Genomic DNA, 18396 nt, shown 5'->3' on the forward strand with positions numbered 1-18396 from the left:
TATGGATTTACGGAGCTCCTCATGCAACACTGTCCTAGGAACACACGAGCAGACGGCAGATCTATAATGCAGAATGGAACAGCAGGCGCTGTGCTCACCCTGCTGCGGTTTTTAGAACTGCACAATATGCTTGACTGAAAGGCTCTTTTAAAAGCTTGATTTTTTAACACTAAAGAACTAAATCAATAATGTCCCCATTTTGACTTCTTTGTGATTATGTCCTTTGTGTCCTGTTTACTATTTGGTGACAAACTATTTTGTGTTGCTATAGCAGAATACCACAGACTGGGTAATTTATAAAGAAAATAAATTTACTTCTCACAGATCTGGAGGCTGAAAAGTTCAATATCAAATTGCTGGCATCTGCCAAGGGCCCTTGTGCTGTGTCATCTTATGGGAAGCAGAAGGGCAAGACAGGTCAAGAGTGAGAGAGTAAGAGGGGAAGGGAGCCAAACTCATCCCTTATCAGGAACCCATGTCCACTATAATGGTATTAATACATTCATGAGGGCAGGGCCCTTATGATCTAATCACCCCCCCGCCCCGACACTGCTGCATTGAGGATTCAGTTTCCAAAACATAAACTTTGGAGGACACAATCAAACCATAGCATTCTGCTCCTAGCCTCCAAAATTCATGTCCTTCTCACATGCAAAATATATTTATTCTATCCCAATAGTCCTCAAAGTCTTAATTTATTCCAGCATCAACTCAAAAGTCCAAAGTCAATATTCAGGTGAGCCAACATGGCCAACTAGACACAGCCAGGAACAACATCTCCCACCAAAAGACCAGGCCATTGGGAACACTGGCACACTCCAAGCAAGTTTTCAGAGGGGAAGCATTCAGAGTGGACAGAGGGAGGATGCAGAACCTCGGCTAAATGGGGAGGAAGCTGGAAAAACTGCACGGGGTTGCCAAGTGTCAGGACTCACTCCTGGTCCCCAGTAAATCCTGGGAAAGGAATGAGTTCAACAGGTGAGGAGTGGCATGCTCTTGCCACATAGCTCAGGGATCCTAGCTTCAGGAGATTCCACAACCTGCACAGACACTAGAGCTGACAGGAGACTTGTTTGGGGAGGTAGTGAGAGGTCAAGGCAGCTGGACTTCCTGGGCCTAAGGGGGACTGGGAGAACTTTTCTGTCTTGCTAGAGGATTGTAAATGCACCAATCAGCACTCTGTGTCTAAAGGTTTGTAAACGCTCCAATCAGTACTCTGTAAAAATGCACCAATCAGTGCTCTGTGTCTAGCTAAAGGATTGTAAATGCACCAAACAGCACTGTGTAAAAACGCACCAATCAACATTATGTAAAATGGACCAATCAGCAGGATGTAGGTGGGGTCAAAGAAAGGAATAAAAGCTGGCCACCGGAGCCAGCAACAACAACCTGCTGGGGTCCTCTTCCACAGTGTGGAAGCTTTGTTCTTTCGCTCTTAACAATAAATCTTGCTGCTGCTCACTCTGGGTCCACACTACGAGCCACGACACTCACTGTGAAGGTCTGTGGCTTCACTTCTGAAGTGAAAGGATGAACCCACCGGGAGGAACAAACAACTCCGGACATGCCACCTTTAAGAGCTGTAACACACTCACTGCTAAGGTCTGTGGCCTCACCCTGAAGTCAGCGAGACCACGAACCCACCAGGATGAACAAACAACTCCAGACGCACCCACCTTTAAGAGCTGTAACACTGACTGTGAAGGTCTGCGGCTTCACTCCTGAAGTCACGTAAGACCACGAACTCACTGGAAGGAATAAACTCCAGACACATCTGAACATCTGAAGGAACAAACTCCAGACGCACCATCTTTGAGAACTGTAACACTCACCGCGAGGGGCCGTGGCTTCATTCTTGATGTCAGGGAGATCAAGAACCCACCAGAAGGAACCAATTCCGGACACAGTAGCAGGGGCAGGATTCCAGCCTGTGTAGACCCCAGAGGGTTTGGTGCCGGAACAGCTGTGTGGAACACAGCCTGGGACACCCATCCTCACAAAACTCTCATGCTCCTCTAGATAACTTTGGCCTTTGGTGTCCAACCTGGACAAAGCAGGGCGGTCTTGCCTGTGGGACGGGGCCAGTCCAATCTGAGAGCCTCCCTGTCTGATGGCTTCTCCTGGGGCCCTAGCCTGGCCACATCTGCTTGCAGCACAGCCTCAGAAGCCCAACAATGGTGCTCTAGGGTCACACAAAACAGCAGAACCTAGATTGGAACTCTCTGGTTTGTGAGTTTCCAAACCCATCCTCCTCAATTGCTGTTTGTTAATTTCTACCACTCAGAGGCCCCACCCAGTAACAAGACCACTAGGTGCCGAGGCCCCTTCCTCTGGCAGGTGGCTCTCCTGTTGTCAAGCATGGGTTGTGAAGTTTCTTCCTGTCTACTTGGCTGGGCCCCTCGGATGGTGCTGTGCCTCCTATATGGCCCTGGGGATGGGAGGGAGAGCCCCAGCTCTTCTGCCTGCTGAGGGTTGGAGAAATAGCCTGAGAAACCAGCTATTTGATAGGGAAGACTACACAGGGTCCCCAGTTTGGGACCAGGAGTGAGTTGGCTGTAATAGCATTTAAAGTCCTAGGAAAAATAAATAGTGTCCTAGGACTGACTGTGCAGCTGTACAGCTGGACACAGGAATCCTGGCTTCCAGATGCATCTTTGCTACTCTCTAGCTGGGAGACTTTGGGCGAGCTCCTTTTCTTTCCTGAGCCAGAGTTTCTTTGTCAACAAAATTAGACCAATGCTATCTCCCATAGGGGTTGAAGTGATTAAATTAGAAGTTGTACAGAGAAGTTTCTAGACTCTTTACTGCATGGTGCCCACAGAAGAGGCCAATAATATAAGGCTGTATGCTGGGGCCACCAGCTGGTGTAGGGAGAGCAGAAGAGGGATCAGTGGTCAGCAGTGTCCTGGGAAAGGTTTTCTGTGTGAAGATTTTCTTTTGTTTCTTGAATCATAGCTCAATCGTGTGGCCAAATACCCAAACCTCAGGTATCATAACAACTCCCCTGCCTGCTCAAGAGGTTATGGTTTGCAGAGCAACACACACACCACAACCTGCATGCATCTCACAGTTCTTGGAGGCTCAGAAGGGCATCAGCAGTCAAAGAAGGTGAGGAGACCAAGGTCTGAGCTGGGAATTAGGAGCTCGGGTTTCAGTCCTGACTGGGCCATCACTCACCTATTCTGGGGTTCAGAATAATAAAGCCCCCTCGCCATGTTCTGACCAGAGTCCATCTGGGCACAGCCAGGCTTCTGTTCCCTCGGTTTTCAGTTGAACTATTCAACAGTATCAACCTGTGAGGTTCGGCCTCAAGGCTGCTTTGAATGGCAGATCCTACCCCACCCCTGATCACACCCAAAGCAACTGCAGGTGCTGTTGCTCCCATTCTGGAAGAAGTTGCAGAGATGACGCTGTTTTCTCAGAGCTAAATACAAGTTCTGTGCACAGAGAAAGGCTACCAACCTTCTAGACCCCACTGGGCAACCTCGGGCAAATCCTTCACTCTCATTTATTCATTCACTCAAGGGAAAAACATTTTTAATTATTTTTAGTAGAGATGGGGTTTCACCGTGTGGCCAGGCTGGTCCTGCTGTCTGGCCTCTGGAGAGATGCAGTAAAAAGACCCAATCCTTTCCTATGTTGCATGACAGCTGCGTCTCGCTCCAGTTCCCCCATCCATAGTCTGAGAATCAGATTGCCTGCCTTGCAGCATTGTGGCGAGAATTAGGAGACAATATGTGGAAATGTGCCTTATATACCTAAAAAACGTCCACAAATGTTCGTGACAGTTCTATTCACAATAGCCGAAAATTGGAAACAACTCCAATGTCCATCAACAGGTGAGTATGAAACAAACTGTGGTACATCCATACAATGGAATGCTGCTCAGCCGCAGAAAGAAACAAACTATTGATACCCACGGCGTGGGTGACTCTCAAATTACGCTGAGTGGGGAAAAAAAAGTCAGACCAAAAAAGAATATATGCTGTGTGATTCCGTTTTTATAAAATTCCAGGAAAAATGCAAACTAATCTCTTGTGACAGAAAATAAATCAGTGGCTGCTCAGAGATGGGGGTGGAGTGGGGAGGAAAGGATGGATTACAAGGAGTCCCCAGGCAACTTTTGGAAGCGATAGATTGTTATGGGCTGAGCTGTGTCCCACCCCCAACCCCTCCAAAATGCATATGTTAAGTCCCAACCCCCAGTACTTCAGAATGTGACTGTGTTTGGAGACAGGATTTTTCAAGAGGTGATTAAGTAAAAATGAGGTCATTGGGGTTGACCCAAATCCTGTATCACTGGTGTCCTTATAAGAGGAGATTAGGACACAGACACAGAGAGACCACCATGTGGGGACACAGGGAGAAGACAGTCCTGGAGAGAGGCCTCAGAAGAAACCAAACCTGCTGACACCTTGATCTTAGACTTCCCAGCCTCTAAAAACTATGAGAAAACATGGTCGGGCATGGTGGCTCCTGCCTGTAATCCCAGCACTTTGGGAGGCAGAGGCGGGCAGATCACCAGAGGTCAGGAGTTCCAGACCAGCCTGGCCACACGGTGAAACCCCATCTCTACTAAAAATAAAAAAATTAGCCGGGCGTGGTGGTGCATGCCTGTAATCCCAGCTACTTTGGAGGCTGAGGCAGGAGAATCGCTTGAACCTAGGAGGTGGAGGTTGCAGTGAGCCGAGATCGTGCCACTGCACTCCAGCCTGGGTGACGGAGCAAGACTCCATCTCAAAAAAAAAAAAAAAAAAAAAAAAAAAACTATGAGAAAATAAATTTCTGTTGTTTAAGCCACCCAGTGTGTGGTACTTTGTTATGGCAGCCCTCGCAAACTAACACATAGATATCAACACCTGGATTGTAGTAATGGGTTTTATGTTTGTATACATACATCAAAATTCATCAAAATGTACAACTTAAGTATGTGCAGGGGCCAGGTGCAGTGGCTCATGCCTGTAATCCCAGCACTTTGGGAGGCCATGGCAGGAGGATCACTTGAGGCCAGGAGTTCAAGACCAGCCTAGGAAACATACCAAGACCCCCCCCCCCCCCCCGTCTCTACAAAAAAAAAAAATTAAAATTAGCCAGGCATGGTGGTATGTGCCTGTAGTCCCAGCTGTCTGGGAGGCTGAGGTACCTGAGCAACAGAGCAAGACCCTCAATCAATTAATCAATGCAGTTTATTGTATGTCAATTACACCTCAATAAAGCTATTCTTAAAACCCACTACTAGGCCGGCCACGGTGGCTCACGCCTGTAATCCTAGCACTTGGGGAGGCTGAGGCGGATGGATTGCCTGAGCTGAGGAGTTCAAAACCAGCCTGGGCAACACAGTGAAACCCCATCTCTACTAAAAATACAAAAAAAAATAGTCAGGCATGGCGGCATGCACCTGTAGTCCCAGCTACTAGGAGGAGGCTGAGGCCAAAGAATCGCTTGAACCCAGGAGGCGGAGGTTGCAGCGAGCCGAGATCATGCCACTGCACTTCAGCGTGGGCAACAGAGTGAGACTCCATCTCCAAAAAACAAAAAAAACCCCACTACTAAGTTATTGTTTTAGTTTAATTAATCAAGCACTCACCCAGGACCCATGCCAAGTGTTGACTCTGGTTGTGACGCTGCAGGGAGGACCCAGTGCTGGACATCTCTACAGTAGAGGCCCAGAGATGGCAGAGTATCTGGATTTGCCCAGTGTCATGCAGAGGGTCATCAGCAGAGCCAGAGCCATACAGAGGCCTCCGCCTTCCTGTCCAGGCCCGTGCAGCTCAACCTTGCCTACACCTTTGAATCACCTGGGAAGATTTTTAAACTCCCCACACCTGAGTTGCCACACCAATTAAATCAGAATATGGGAGAGTGAGACCGGGCCTGGATGCTTTTTAAAGCTCCTCAGGTGATTCCAATGTGTATCCAAGGTTAAGCAGCCACTGCTTCCCCGAGGAAGCCTATTAGAGAAATGAGCTTCTTACAGCACCTGTCTGAGCTCAGCCAGGCACACAGATGTACCCGCCTACACTGATTGGGAAACCTAATTGCCTTCAGGTTCTTTGCAGAGCTAGTCTGGACTTAATCATTCCGTCACATCAAAATATTTACTCCAAATAGTCATTACCACCTGGAAGGGGCTTGTAGGTAGCTAGAGAAGAGGGGCGAGGGGAGGCAGCAGAGTTCAGCACACCCTGTAAGCTAAGTGGGCTATCTGCAGAGGCTGCTGTTCTTGGCATCCAACGCTCAACTATCCCCCCAAGAGATTCCTTAAGTGTTTGCACTTTAATGCGCCAAGGCCTGAATCATCCAATTCTTCCTGGTGCAGGTGCTAGGGCTTGGGAACATATGATAGATGATTTGCGTAAAATGAGTGATTTGCATAGAGCGGAAAATTTGCATGCGGTAAATAGCTAAGGGGAGGATAAAATTATGGTCCAGAAATGGCCTAAAATAATGTGTTAATTTGTAGCCCCGGTGTAATATGAATGCGTCTCTGAAAAGTGAGCCTCTGCCTTCAAAGAGAGAAAGCTGCCCACTTCCTGGCAATCAAGGCTCATGTCCTGAGAGTCCTGTGGGACTAAGAATGACAGGACAGAAGGACGCGTGGGACCACTCGCCAGGCACCCGACCCTTCCACATCACTACTTCATCCTGGCTTAGCACTATCAGCGTATTTCATTCAAGCCCAAATATTGCTCCCATGAGGTGCTTCTCCACTGGACTGTGAGCTCCTTGAGGGCAGGAGATATACACAATTCAGCTCCATTCCCCAGCATTGAGCAAAGGGCACAGCATTGTACCAGTTGGGAACGTTTTCATTTGCAAGTAACAGAAAACTCCACTAAAAATTGCTTAAACCATAAGAATGTGTATTGTTTACTTAAGAATTTCAGATATAGGTTGGGGGAGGGGTGACTCAACAATGTCATCAAGAGTCATCAAAGCACTCCTGGGCTCTTTCCATTCATCCTCATGTCTGCTCTCATAATATCAAGATGGCTGCCTCAACATCTTTGCAAGTTAATGCACAAAGCAGGAAGCAAGGAGACTTGCAACTAAATGGCTGCTCTATCTTATTAGGAAGTAAAGTTTCCCAGAAGCCCCAGCAGACATCCCTTTCCTCTATTCACCAAAGCTGAGTCACATATCCACTTCTAGACCAATCACTATCAAAAGGTAAGAGGACTGAAGCAGGGCACATTTCTGCTGGAACAAAAGCAAGATTCTCTTAGAGAAGAATCAAAGAAAGGCTGTTGGGTAGAAAACCAATGATATGCATCAGTAAAATAAATGTCTTTTAATGAAATGTGAAGCAGTGACTCATGGGAATTAAGTGGTGGCTCCTCTTTCCCCCAACCCTGAATCCAGATATTGGGTTCCTATCACAATGGAATGTGAGCAGATATGAACTGCATCACTTCTAGCCCATGTAGATAAGAGCTGGTATACTTTCTAGGGCCCTCTTTCTTTCTTTCCCTGCTGCAGGGACGTCAAAAATCATGTGTTGAGACGCAAGTATCTCAGAGATCCTGGATGGCTGAATCACCAGAGGAAGGAGAACACCCACAGGCTCCATCAGACATTTCAGGAGTAAGAAATAAACTTTCGTCTTGTTCAAACACCAGCTTTGAGGATTGATTTGTTACAGCAGCATAACCTACCCTATCCTGATTCATACAGCTAGGACACAGGTTTTCATTTGGTCCTGAGCAAAAAAATTAGAACACTTTCTACTATCAAGAAGTCTAAAGCCCCTAGAAGACTGAGGTTCTCAGTATGCTTTAATCCAATCTCAACCAGTAATTCATTAGGCAAGTTACCTTAGCCTGTCAGTATTGCCATTTCCCCATCTAAGTGAAAATAATAATAATACCTGCTTCATAGGATGATTATGACTAAAGAGAGAAGACCTAGGAATTTTACTCATAGGAATTTATTCTACTTATGAACTTATACCTGATGCAAAGGAATACAGGGAGGATATTTATTTCTGGTTTTCTATAAGAGCAAAAGACTGGGAACAACCTAAATATCCCTCAAAAGGAAGGTGGTTTAATAAATTATGGCACATCAACAAAACAAAAAACCATGTCACTTTAAAAAAACTAAGTAGATCTACTTGGGATAAAATGAAAAACCTTGCCAAGATATATTGTTCCCTGCAAAAAAAAAAAAAAAAAAAAAAAAAAAAAAAAAAAAAAAAAAAAAAACAAGAAACAGCATGAGATGTATAAAATGTAGCCATTTGTTTTTATTTAAAGAGCAGTCTCATATATGATTGCTCATGGATTTTTTTAAATTCTAGAAGAATATGCAAGAAACAATGTTTCTGAGGAGAGAAACAGAGACTGGGGTGAGAAGGGAGCTTATGTTTTTATAGCATATCTTCTTATGCATATTTTATTTTATTTTATTTTATTTCATTTCATTTTTTGAAACGAAGTTTTGCTGTTTGGCCTAGGCTGGAGTGAAGTGGTGCAATCTCGGCTCACTGCCACTTTCGCCCCCTGGGTTCAAGCAATTCTCCTGCCTCAGCCTCCCAAGTAGCTGGGATTACAGGTGCCCGCAACCACACCTGGCTAATTTCTGTATTTTTTTTTTTTTTTTTTTTTTAGTAGAGACAGGATTTCACCATGTTGGCCAGGCTGGTCTCAAACTCCTGGCTTCAGGTGATCGACCTCCCTCGGCCTCCCAAAGTGCTAGGATTACAGGTGTGAGCCACCGCACCCAGCCAATTATTTTTAATAAAATAAATAATAATGTAAATTAAGTGCTTACCGCTCAGTGACAATACATTTTTTAATTTTAATATTTATTAAATTAAAATACTTTCAAATTTAATTTTAATTGCAAACTTATTAAATATTATTGTTATTGATGATTTTACTTTAATAAAATAATATTTATGTCTTTTGCCCAACATGACAGTTCCAGGGCCCCTCCCTCTGACTCCTTTGGAAGGCCTGTCTCCAACCTCCTTGACTTCTCTCTTTTTCTCCAACGACAGTGAGAAACAGGAAAATCTGAAGACCAAGCTCCTATTTTTGATCTTCTCTGGAAGTAACAATTCCACCTGGATACATCCATGAGTCAACACAGCCCAGGCTGCCTCTCAGAAAAGACGTGAGGCTCAGCTAGAGGTGCTGGGAATGTGGTAAGGTCTCTGCAGCAGATGGAATTCTGCTGCTGTGCCAAAGGAGATGATTCTCAGAGAAATATCTGTCCTTGAACCACAGTTGCAACTCCAGAGTTTGTAGTGGAAGGTGACTGCCATCGCTGCTACTGTATGTTCCGCCTCCTGGGACTGGCACAAGCAAGGAAGCCTGAAAGGAACACTTCTTCCCCATGGGGGCCACCCTGCCAGCCTGGCATGGCCGAGCAGGGAAGATGTCAGTGTGGCAGGCTGAATAACAGTCCCCAAAATGTCCACGTCCTAATCCCTGGAACCTGTGAATGTTACCCGATAGGGCAAAAGGGACTTTGCAGAGGAGATTAAGTGAAGGATCGCAAGATGGAGAGGTTATGGGTGGACATCTGGGTGGGCCCGATGTAATCACAATGGTCCTTACAAGAAGGACAGAGAAGGAGTCAGAGTCAGAGAAGGCCACGTGACAATAGAAGCAGAGAGAGATTTGAAGATGCTATGTTTTGAAGATGGAAGAAGAAGCCAAGACCCAAGGAATGGAACTCCAGATGCTGAAAATGTCAAGAAAACACATTCTCCCCTAGAGCCTCCTGAAGAAACAGGGCTCTGCTGCCATGTCTGAATGTGTGTGCCCACCCAAATTCTTATGTTGAAATCCTAACCCCTAAGGTGATGGTTTTAAGGGATAAGGTCCTTATAAAAGAGGCCTAAAGGAGTTTGTTTGTCCCTTCCACCATGTGAGGTCACAGCCAGAGAGTACTATCTTTGAAGCAGGGAGCAGGCACCTCATCAGACACCAAATCTGCTAGCATCTTGGACTTCCCAGCCTCCAGAAGTATGAGTAATGAATTTATGTTGTTTATAAATTGCCCAGACTAAGATAGCTGCCCAAATACACAAAGGCACCTGCCAACACCTTGGCTTTCACCTAGTAAAATACATTTCAGACTTCTGATCTCCAGAACTGTAAGATAATACATTTGTGTGGTTTAAAGCTGCTAAGTTTATGGTAATTTGTTACAACAACAATAGGAAACTAATACAGCCAGAGTCCACTTCTCACTGTCTCTCCACTCATCTCTATTCACCTGCTCTCAGCTGCCTTCTCAACCAAATGTGACCCTCATGGTTCCAAGACAGCTGCTGCATCTCCACATTTTACATCCTCTCAACTTCAAGTCCTGGAAGAGTCATCTTGACTAATTTAGGCCATCTGCCCACCCTCTGGCTCTACTAGGATATGAGAGGAAGGATTTGACTGAAGAAGTGGTAGGACCCTTAGATCCTGCAGTGGGAGAGCAAATCAAGTCTACACACCATGGCAGTAAAGTCATGGTAAAGAGCAAGGATTGGGCTAGACTGCTTGTCACTAGACTGCTTGTTACTACTGTGTGACCCTGGGTAAATTACTTGACCTTCCTGTGCCCCTTTTGCATAGGGATAATAATAGCCCTCAGCTAATAGGGCTATTATGAGGATTAAGTGAGTTAATAAATGTGAGGCTTTTAGAATAGCCCTGGAACATAAAAGAGTTATAATGGGATTTTATTATGATCCTCCCAGAGGAAGTCAGGTGTTTTGAAGAAGAGGGATTAGATGCTGACTGGCCAAAAATATTGATGAATCTCCACCTTGGAAATAGGACTCTGGACAGGACAATGTGTATTTGTCTATTTCTAAATCTCTAATGCAGGCTGTCCAAGGCCCAAAACTTGTTACAGGGGATCCAACAAGGTTTAGAGCTCCCTGTCCAGCTTGGCCATGAGTAACACAGGTGGAGGGTTAAGGAGGGAGGAGGAGATGGCAAGGAAGATTGAAGCTGGAGAGAGCCAGCCCTGAGGTTCAATCAGAACCCTCAGCACACATTCATATGGTCAATATGGACTGGATGCTGGGGACAGATAGAGGATTAGACACTGGCCCTGACAAGCAGAGGAGGATGAGAGAGGCTCAGAACTATAAAATGACAATGCAGCTAATCAATGTGAGCATTAGTGTATTTACAAAGGGCTAAGGCTGCACAGAGGAGAGGCTGGCTCACTGCCCAGAAAATCCTGGAAAGGCTTTGGAGAAGGGGTGCAATGTAAGCTGGGTCTTAAAGGATGTCTGGGCAATCTCTGGACAGAGAAGGTGGGGAAGGCATCCCAGCAGAGAGAACAGCTTGTGCAAAGGCACAGAAGTGTGGGCATCATTGCTGAGGGAAGGGACACTTTTAGATCCTGGTCCTGCAGCAGGGTTGAGTTCAGAGCATCCTAGCCAAGGACTGGGGTGAGTCAGCAGAGGCTGAATGAATAACACGCAGCCTCCTTCCCCAGCCTACAGGCTTTGCATGATCTGCCTTCTGCCTTCTCTGGTACCCCGCCGCCTCCCTACCCTGCCCCCACCCGGTACCATGCTCCCCCCACCAGCCTTCTATTCCTGAGACTCACCAAGCTCAGCCCTGCCTGGTTACTCCCCTGCATAGAACACACCCCCCTACCCCCAGCACATTCTATGGCCGACTCCTTTATGTCATTAGGTCTCCATTCAAGTGTCACCTCCCCAGAAAAGGCCTCCCTGATTACCAAAATGAAACAGCCATCCTTGATCGTAATGCTCATCCTTCACTAAAAGTCTTATTCATTGACTTGATTTTTGGTCCACCCCTCCCTCTAAAAGGTAAACTCCATGAAGGCAGGGCTCATGTTTGTTTGTTCACTGCTGTGTCCCTGGTGTCTTGGAATATGCCTGACACATTGTTGGTCCCTGTGATGGTTAATTTTATGTCTCAACTTAACTGGGCCATAGGGTTCCCAGATACTTGGTCAAACATTATTCCAGGTGTGTCTGTGAGGGTGTTTTTGAACGAGATTAACATTTAAACCAGTGAGCTGAGTAAATCAGATTGGCTCTCCCCAGTGTGAATGGGCCTTTTCCTATCAGTTGAAAGCCTGAATAGAAAAAAAAGGCTGATCCTCTCCCAAATAAGAGGGAATTATTCCTACTTGGCAGTCTTCAAACTGGACTTTGGGTTTTTCCTGCCTTTAGACTAGAGCTGAAACATCAGTTTTTTTAGGTCTCAAGCTTGCTAGCCTTCAGACCACAACTACACCACTGGCTCTCCTGGGCCTCCAGCTTGCCAACTCACCCTGCAGATCTTGGGACACATCAGCCTCCATAATCGTGTAAGCCAATTTCTTATAATGCATGTCTTTGGTTCTATTTCTATTGGTTCTATTTCTCTGGAGAACCCTGACTAATCCGGTGCTCTATGAATGTGGAATGAATGAGTAAAAGAATAAATAAACAGCCACTTACAAATCCTCTTTCAAAGACAAAGTCTATGCTAGAGAGTCTAACTCAAAAAAAAGCAACATAGAGCCCAAGGGGGGCTTCCTGGAGCCACTCCCAGGGACTTGCATGTACCTGCAGGTCTCTGGGCAAAGAAAGACTGGTGCTCCAAATGAAGGATTGGCTCTCCTGGTCATAGCCTGGGCTTGAGCTTCTTTTCATATTTACTTCTCCCGTTCCTTTTCCTCTGATCCATCAGGAATGGCATCCCTGGGCCAACCAGCACTTCCCAACATGGCTGCATGACCAGCTGGGCTAGAGTGTGGTCCTTCCTGGTGCATCCTTGCGCAAGATAATGATTATTCACCAGCCCTGAGTCAACCAGACCCAGGTCAGAGAGCCAGCTCAGCCAGGATGTCAGTAAAACCTAGAAAGCCATCGTGTAAAGGTTTTCCCTTTCATATTTCCTCTTTAACATTGCTCACAAAGTTTCAAAAGCACAAGTGTGATCAACTTTCTTGAGCTGCTACATCCCATGATGTTGTTTGTCACAAAGCATTCCTAGGCATCTCCGTGCAGTGTCCCCATGCATTCTCCCCATGCAGGGATCCTGCAGATAGTCCTTTTTCTAACTTAATAACTACCTTTTTAAAAATGCTGCATATTAGATACTGAGCTAAGCATTTCCCGTTATGATATCTCATTTGATCCCCAAGAGAACTCTAGACGTGGGATCTGCAGCTCAGTTCTCTGGGTGGCCTTAGACCAAGGCAGTTCTCCTCCCTTTTCTTATCTGTAGTTCTCGAGAATAACTGCAGGACGTGCTGGAAATAAAACATCCTGAGATAAGAGGGGAACTGGTCAGGACAGTCCAGGTTCTGTTCCAATTCCTCCCTAGAAACGAGATGTCCTTCAATGCTTAGCCCAGAGGGTCTTGTAACCCCGAGGTATAAAACTCAGTTTGGGCTGCTTTCTGAGGTCCCTCAGCTGCTATGAAAGTGGAGCACATGCAGTTAAGATTCCATCCACCCAGGCAGCTTTCCTGAACCTTGGAGGACTGGGTGGCAATGAATCCTAGGTTTCTGTTGTGCCTTGCTGCCTGCCTGTCTGTAAGTAATAAACTTGTTTCAGTTAACTTGTTGTGAGCCTGGGTGTTCTGTCTCACCAAACTCAGATCAGTTGGTAACCAGCGCACAGGAAACCTTCTTTACAGAGTTTATTAAGAAAGAAGGGGAAACCGAGGATCAAAGATGTCATTTGTGGCCAGGAGTGGTGGCTCATGCCTGTAATCCCAGCACTTTGGGAGGCCGAGGCAGACAGATCACAAGGTCAGGAGATCGAGACCATCCTGGCTAACATGGTGAAACCCCGTCTCTACTAAAAATACAAAAAAAAATTAGCTGGGCGTGGTGGTGGGCGCCTGTAGTCCCAGCTACTCGGGAGGCTGAGGCAGGAGAATGGCATGAACCCGGGAGGCAGAGCTTGCAGTGAGCTGAGATCATGCCACTGCACTCCTGGGCGACAGAGCAAGACTCCATCTCAAAAAAAAAAAAAAAAAAAAAAAGATGTCATTTGTTAAAGACCAGAGAGCTAGTGAGCAGCAAAACCTGCACTGCTAACTACAATATGTGTCCTATGGTGGCCCTGTTGCAGAGAAGAAAAGAATCGTCTGAATCAGAGGACAATATGTTAATCCAAAGGCTATGTGGCTACAGGTTGAAAGCAGAAATTAGAGCTATCCACAGGTGCAGGAGCCAGTGGGCCATCATCCATCAGCAGTGGGAGATGGCATTGGCAACCAGGGCTGAGGTTTGCTGGGAGCCAAGCTCTGGGCTTCAGCAGCCCCATCTCATTTTCCTAAGATCATAGCAGAAGCTCTGCTCCTCTGCCTCCCAAGTCATCAATTCTGACCCTGGCATCCAGCTACAAAAGTGATTTTACAGCATCTTGGGGATTTTGTGTAAAACCAAATTTAGGCATCAGGACAGTTAAAGGACACCCCACCCTCTTGCTATGACCTGGAAGGAATTTGCTTTACCTCTTTTCTATGAGATTACAGATCCATTCCAAAGCTCTAAAATCTAGCAGGCAAATGGAAGGTATGTGTGGCATTGGTGAGTCTGGGCTCTGCCCTAAAGAGCCAAACATTTTAAGAGAAAATGTTAAGAAAGGGCCTCAGTACTTAGAATCTGAAGACTTGGATTTGAGTCTTCAATATATCACATGGACTTTCTGGGTCTCAGCTTCCATTACTCAAAAACAGTAGCAATATCTCTACCAGCATCTACTTTACTGCTTGGCTGTCCATGCTCCAGGGAAACTGCAGAGGTCAGTGCAAGGTCAAGAGTATCCATCCTTAACAACTCAGAACCTCTTTCAAAAGCCAAACAGAACCTAACTGTTGGAAGACAGCCAACTCTCACTCCAAAAAATAGCACTGTGTTCTATTGAAAATGCAATGTTTTAATAGTTTAATTTCTATGCATTTTAGCTTTGGAAATTAATTTCAAGTTTGGAAAATTAATTTTTTTAATGTAAATTGGCTTTGTGAAAGCGCTGAGATCAAGTTCTGGGGTGTGGCCTCCAATCATAATGACCATATTTGCATATCAATGGCCTCTCACTTCATTTGCTGCCTTGGCCAACCTCTGAGCTTAGATGGCTCAAAACAGAATGGAAATATGGGAGAAATGCTAGTCGTTCTTCCTTTTCAAAAGTTTAAATATAGAAAGTGCTTTGAAATAAAAATTTCCCCCATGGACTTTTGAAGTCAGACTGACTGAGCAGATAAAATAGATAATATTTTATCAAACTTACCAAGATTATAAGAAAGTATGGAATAAATTCCTTAATGTTTGCATGGGTGCACATGCCCTTTGGAATTCTTACTGGGCCTTCTAGAGATGATTCATGCACCCCCAAATATTTATTGAGAGTTCACTTAGTGCCAGGCACTGTGCTACGTGGTAAGGCTACCTAGAGGAAGAAGACAGATGTGATCATTGTCCTTTGGAGCTTGGAAGTAGGAGAGGCAGATCTGAATGAAATGTTGAACAACTGTAGAAATATTATCTGTAATAAGGGCTCAGAGTAAAAAATAGAGTATTCTAAGAGTGTATAAGAGGGGGCTTCCATGAGCGAAGGGACTAATGAGCAAAGACATGAAGGAAGAACATGAATGAAGGGAATGAGTGTGTGTGTGTGTGTGTGTGTGTGTGTGTGTGTGTGTGTGTGTGTGTCTTGGGAAGAAGGAAAGGAGACGAATTGTTTGGGGTTTAAGAAACAGAAAGACAGTGTAGCAGCAGTGCAGAGAGCAAGAGGAAGAATGGTATACTTGAATGCTGTAGACAGTGGCCAGGAGCCTTAGAAAAGATTTTTTTCTTTTTTGAAAGAGCAGTAAGAATCCATTAAAGGGTCCTAAATAGGGGGACAGGTGATCAGATTTACACTCTTAAGAGATATTTTGGTTGCTGTATGGAGATGAGATTCAGAAGTGCACCTGTGTGGAAGCCAAGAGCTCTGTTAGGAGGGTGTAGTAGAATCATGGCTTGGACTAAGCTGGTAGTAGAGTAGGTGGAGAGAATGAATGGATTTGATAATTATTTAGGTGGTCAAAACAGCGGGACTTGGTGATGGACTGGCTACAGGAGGAGGGGGAAAAGAAGCTGGCATCAAGGATGATGTCCGGGTTTCTAGCTCACATAACTGAGTGGGTGGTGGTGTAGACTCATGAAGATACAGACTCATGCTGAGGAAGGGGACTGGTGTAGAGACTCAAGAGTTGAATGTTGAACGTGTTAGCATGAGGGATCTTTGAGACCACCTTTGAGATGAAAGTAAGTAGCTGAGTATCAGGACTGTGTTTAAGAATGCAGGCTGGGCTAGAGATGGACATGTGAGAACCCTCTTAGTCTTGGATTGAGCTGGGATTAGATGGTGTCAGAAAAGTGAGAAGCCCTTTCCTGTGCCCTTTTAAGGTTGACACAGTCTTTAAGAGCCTAACACAGAAAGGTAAGTAAGTTTCCATAAAACCCAGAGACAATATTGCAAAATTCCTCTTTGGATCATGTCTGGAGTCACAGCTGAAGAAAAAAAAAGAAAAAGAAAAAGAAGAGGAGAATATGAAATGAGCCTCAGGTAACTCCAACATTCCTGCTCTGTAAAACTGTCTCCACCACAAGTTGTGGCCCTTGGCCCATGTAGTTCTTCTGTGTGCCGTGTGTGATACACTTGCACCTCATTGCAGATGTACTTTTTCTCTTTTCCAGTCCAAACCTTTCTTTTTACCCTCTGATTGGATAATTTCATATATTTTGTTTTCAAGCTCGCTAATTCTTTCCTGTTTGATCAAGTCTGCTGTTGAAGCTATCTAATGAGTTTTTCAGTTCAGTTATTCTAGTCACTATTCCTAGAATTTCTATCCGATTTTTTTTAATTATTCCTATTTCTTTGTCAAATTTCTTTTTTTTTTTTTTTTTGAGACAGAGTCTTGCTCTGTCACCCAGGCTGGAATGCAGTGGCGCAATCTCAGCTCACTGCAAGCTCCGCCTCCCAGGTTCACGCCATTCTCCTGCCTCAGCCTCTCCGAGTAGCTGGGACTACAGGCGCCTGCCACCACGCCCAGCTAATTTTCTTTTGTATTTTTAGTAGAGACGGGGTTTCACCGTGGTCTCAATCTCCTGACCTCGTGATCCGCCCGCCTCGGCCTCCCAAAGTGCTGGGATTACAAGTGTGAGCCACCGCGCCCGGCCCCTGTCAAATTTCTAATTTTGTTCCTCAATTGTTTTCCAAGTTTTTTTGTTTGTTTGTTTGTTTGTTTGAGACTAAGTCTCACTCTGTTGCCAGGGCTGGAGTGCAGTGGCACGATCTCAGCTCACTGCAACCTCCGCCTCCCGAGTTCAAGTGATTCTCTTGCCTCAGCCTCCCAAGTAGCTGAGATTACAGGTGCACACCACCACGCCTGGCTAATTTTTGTACTTTTAGTAGAGACGGGGTTCCACCATGTTGGCCAGGCTGGTCTTGAACTCCTGACCTTGTGATCTGCCTGCCTCAGCCTCCCAAAGTGCTGGGATTACAGGTGTGAGCCACCACACCCACCCTGTTTTCCAAGTTTTATTTAATTTTCTATTTGTATTTTCTTGTGATTCCCTTAACTTGTTTCAGAGCGTTCTGAATTCTCTGTCTCACATTTCACAGATCTTCAATTCTTCTGGGCCTGTTGTTAGAACTTCGTTGGTTTTTTTGGTGATGTCATATTTCCCTGAGTTTTCATAGTCCTTGCATCTTTACACTGATGTTTGCATATCTGAGGAACCAGGCACCTCTTCCAGTTTTTGCAGGTATTCTTTGCTTGTGTTAGACCTTTACTACTTAGTATTGGAATTCAAACACTGGCCTGTTGTTTCTTCCCATTCCGGGGAGGACTTACAGCGAGCACCAGAACTAAAACACTGCACTGGAGCTAAATTGTTGCTTTGTCATTGTTTCTTGGTCTAGGGAAAACTTATAGTAAGCACAGGAGGCTAAATGTTGCCCCAGAACTATATGGCCACCCTGCCATAGTTTCTCAGTGTGGGGAAGATTTAAGCAGGCACTGGAACTTAATCCTGACCTTTTAGTTGTTTCCGGGCCAAGGAGACACTTTCTGCAAGTACCTGGGCGTTGTGGAAAATACAGCCAGGCATTTGGGCCTTTCCATGGACTGTGCCCCTGCAGCACTACGACTCCAGCCAGTCTCTTCATCAAGGCATCCCCACCAATCAGAGCACAGAGTAGCCACCAAGATCCAAGTGCCAGTGCTGCAATCAGCATCCTGCTCTTTGTCTCTAAGTCATCCCAGGTGGTTCAGCCCTCCCGGCACTCCCAAAGGTTCCCACGGGACAGGACCAGAGTGGGCTTCCCTTGAAGATTCCCAGACCATGGGGAGATCAAACTTCCACCCCCAAGTCCCTCCTCTAACTCCTGAAACAATGGATTGGGGAAAATTC

The 18396-nt window shown here is 45.6% G+C and overlaps 1 non-coding gene across 1 annotated transcript; it reads left to right on the top strand.

The window, feature by feature from the left end:
• The first annotated feature begins 16373 nt into the window (after positions 1-16373).
• LOC115838137 lies at positions 16374-16493 on the top strand. Its single transcript, XR_004033180.1, has one exon. It is a non-coding gene; the product is annotated as a small nucleolar RNA SNORA26 (small nucleolar RNA).
• Positions 16494-18396: the final 1903 nt, after the last annotated feature.

The sequence above is a fragment of the Nomascus leucogenys genome, chromosome 13, assembly GCF_006542625.1.
Source record: "Nomascus leucogenys isolate Asia chromosome 13, Asia_NLE_v1, whole genome shotgun sequence".
Lineage (NCBI taxonomy): Eukaryota > Metazoa > Chordata > Mammalia > Primates > Hylobatidae > Nomascus > Nomascus leucogenys.